Source organism: Petaurus breviceps, unplaced genomic scaffold (assembly GCF_028583685.1).
Source record: "Petaurus breviceps papuanus isolate PSGF00001 unplaced genomic scaffold, PetGlider_PUasm1.0 156497, whole genome shotgun sequence".
Classification (NCBI taxonomy): Eukaryota; Metazoa; Chordata; class Mammalia; order Diprotodontia; family Petauridae; genus Petaurus; species Petaurus breviceps.
This window is the reverse complement of record NW_027185723.1, coordinates 13,215-16,978: the sequence shown is the minus strand read 5'-3', so window position 1 is coordinate 16,978 and position 3,764 is coordinate 13,215. Positions and strand designations below refer to the sequence as shown.

General features: G+C 35.3%; 1 pseudogene; it reads left to right on the top strand.

Moving 5' to 3' along the window:
* The first annotated feature begins 1,337 nt into the window (after positions 1-1,337).
* On the top strand, positions 1,338-2,278 carry LOC138156756 (olfactory receptor 1165-like; annotated as a pseudogene).
* The last annotated feature ends 1,486 nt before the right edge of the window (positions 2,279-3,764 follow it).

Here is a 3,764-nt window from a genome sequence, read left to right as displayed (position 1 = left end):
CTCTCTCTCTCTCTCTCTCTCTCTCTCTCTCTCTCTCTCTCTCTCTCATTCATTTTTTGTTTGTTTATATACTTTATTTTGTCTTTTTCAATTGTTAATTCATGCTCTGAAGATTATTAGAATATCATGGTTTTCTTTAAAGGGATAGACATAAGTACTCCCTGGCAGAAAAGATAATGGAACAGATCACTAAAACACCCCACTTCAGGCTTTCTCTACATTTTCTCCTAGGTTCAAGATGGTTTTCTTTCCATTACAGCTTCTAGCTATCCAGAAACAGCTTTCAGGAGGTTGTATTTTGGATCTGACTAATAGAGATCTTCCATCTTCATCTGGGAATTCTTTTTACCCTAGAGTGGAAAGGACCATAAGATTTTAGTGCAAAGATTTGGAAATGACTTAAAAAGAGTGAATATATAATGTTAGACCTGGAAAAATATTGAAATATTTTCTATTTCTACCTCATATTTTATAGAGCAGTTGACGGAGATCTGGGCCTGGAGTGAGGGAGACTTGAGTTCAAATTTGTCCTCAAGACACTGTGTAAGAGTTGGCACATCATCTTAAATCCTTATTTGCATCAGTTGTCTGATTTGTATAATAGGAATAATAATAGCAAGTACCTCTCCAGGTTGTTTTTGTAATGATTGTAAAGTGCTTAGGACAATACTTGGCACATAGAAAATGCTATGCCAATGTTAGTTTTAATCATTGTTACTGTTACAAAACTCAGGCAAAAGAGTTGAAGTGATTGATTGACTGTCATATAGTCTTTATGGCACACTGTTAGAATCAAAGTCATTTAAACAAATTATAACTAACATTAAGGTTGCTATGTGGAAAAGAACTGACACTTCTTTTGCTGAGTTCAAAGAAACTGAACTAGATCTAATGGGTAGTAGGAATGTATTCAAGATGATACAATAAATACCAAAAGTGGAGGAGAGATGAAACAACTTTGAACTTCCATTTTGATGTGTAAAGAAGGGAAATAGGCTTCCTTAGGTGTTAGTGGGGTCTTCTTCAATTAGGGTTCTGGATGAGCTCAATTTCATAGAATGGACATTTGTTAAAGTATAGAATATATTAAATTTTACAAATTTATAATCACCCATATATTCAGACCATTCTCTAAGTCCCTCTTCCTTTGGCTTCTTTCATAAACTTTTCTCTCAACCCAAATGTATAGGATTTGAAAATAAGTGCTGACTTTAAAACTAATCCTATTACTATTCCCACGATTATAGTAATCATTTCTAATTCACATGAAACCCTTTGTCCTCTGTTTCTCAGTTCTGCTTCTCATGATCCATCTCTGATTCTCTCCAACAGGAATCATGGTGAGTCCTGACAAGAATCAGAGCCGTGTGGTCATGATCATCCTCTTAGGATTCTCTGAATATCCTGAGCTCTAGGTTCCCCTCCTTCTACTGTTTCTCACCATCTATGCAGTTACTGTGATGGGGAATTTGGGCTTGATTGTGATCATCAAGATCAATCCCAAACTCCACACCCCCATGTATGTTTTCCTCAAGCACTTGTCCTTTGTGGATTTCTGTTACTCCACTATAGCTACTCCAAAACTACTAGAAAACTTAGTTGTGAAAGACAGAAGCATCTCCATCAAAGCCTGCATCACAGTTTACCACTGGTGTCACCTGTGTGATGACAGAGATGGGCATGTTGGCTGTGATGGCCTATGACCGCTTTGTCGCTATATGTAATCCTTTGCTGTATACAGTTTCTATGTCTCCAAAACACTGTGCTCTGCTAGTGATTTTGGCATATTCTCGGGGCACAATTTCTTCTATTGTTCTCATCTACTCACTTCTTGTATTGCCATTTTGTGAGACCAAAATCATTAACAACTTTGTATGTGAATATTCTGTCTTCCTCTCTGCTTCCTGCTCTGATAAACACTTCAGTGAGACAATGCTTTTTATCTTTGCAAATTTCAATGTATTTTGTACCCTCATCATTATCCTTATATCTTATGTTTTTGTTTTTGTCACAATCCTCAAAATGCATTCAGCCAGTGGCAGATATAAAGCTTTCTCCACTTGTGCCTCCCACTTGACAGCTGTTACCATCTTCTATGGGACCATCCTCTTTCTCTACTGTATTCCTAATTCCAAAAACTCATGGCTTGTAGTCAAAGTGGGGTCTGTTTTTTAGACTATTGATTCCTATGCTAAATCCCTTAATATACAGTCTGAGGAACAATGATGTGAAGGAAACTTTCAGGAAATTAATGGATCTCAGAATAATTTGTCAATAAGATCATTTATACGGATTCTATGGCTACTGGCTAAAATGTTCTGATGGAATTTATGGTGATTTTTAATAATTCTCTGGGGTCTACTCAGTTACTCCCCTCTCCAGTGGTCACACAATCAGATTCTTCAACCATCTGAAAGCCAATCTGGACATTTTTTTAGGCAAATGCATAAGGAATATTTGAAATGAGAAAAAATCAATACTAGAAAATCATTACCATGTACTATATGATGTAGCATCTGCTTCAGAACCTTTCTTCAAAGATTTAAAAAATTTTAAATTTATTTTTAAAAATAAATACTAAATTCACAAGATTAAATGCTTGTTTTCTCTTTCTTTTCTTTTTTTTCAAACTACACATTTCCACTACTTCAGAGATAATAATGGTATAAAAAACATCATGTGTGAGCTAGCGGGCTGAGCAGATGGTTATTGGCGGCCAGGCAGAAACAAGCACCTTGATAAGTCACCATACTCAGAGTTTGAAGAGAATAACACTCATCAACTCCTGAAGCAACACAATGGGCTAATAGGATTCTTATGAAGCCACAATTCATTCTCCAAAGCATTTTGTATCGTTCTTTAACATAATGAAAGCTTAATAATTGTTTATTGATTCATTTTTATCTTGGAGATAAAGATTCCTGGCTCTCCCATCTTTCTTTTTTTTTTCTTCTTAATTTCTGTATCTATTTATTTATTTATTTCTAGTTTTCAACATTCAGTTTTATAAGATTTTGAATTCTAAATGTTTCTCCTGTCCCCTTCCCTAATTCAATATGACATGCAATCTGATACAGGCTATACATATAAAATCATATTAAACATATTTCCATATTAGTTATGTTGTGAAAAAAGAATCAGAACACAAGGGAAAGATCATGAAGGAGAAAAAAAATTGAAGCAAAAAAAGAGAGAGAAAATAGTATGCCTCAATCTGCATTGACTCCATAATTATTTCGCTAGATGTGGAGAGCATTTTCCATCCTTATTTTTTTGGAATTGTTTTAAATTATTGCCTTTCTGAGAAGAGACAAGTCTATCAAAATTGGTCATCACAAAATGTTGCTGTTGCCAGGTACAATGTTCTCCTGGTTCTGCTCACTTCACTCAGCATCAGTTCATGTAAGTCTTTCCAGATTTTTCTGATGTCTGCCTGCTCACCATTCCTTATAGAACAACAGTATCTCATTGCATTTATATACCACAACTTGTTCAGCCATTCCCCTCTTGATGGGCATTCCCTCAGGTTCCAATTCATGGCCACCACAAAAAGAGCTGCTATAAATATTTTTGTATATGTGTCTCCCCTCTTTTAATATGAACAACTCTATTTTAGAAATTGTCTTCCACTTTATTTTCAAGAGTTCCAATTTTTCTTTTCTTCAGTTCTGTTAAGCTCCAAAAAAGAGACAGTTCTAGACAGTAATGACATTCTGAAATAATGCTGACATGTCTGATAAGACCATCTGCAAAGTGACTGCAAA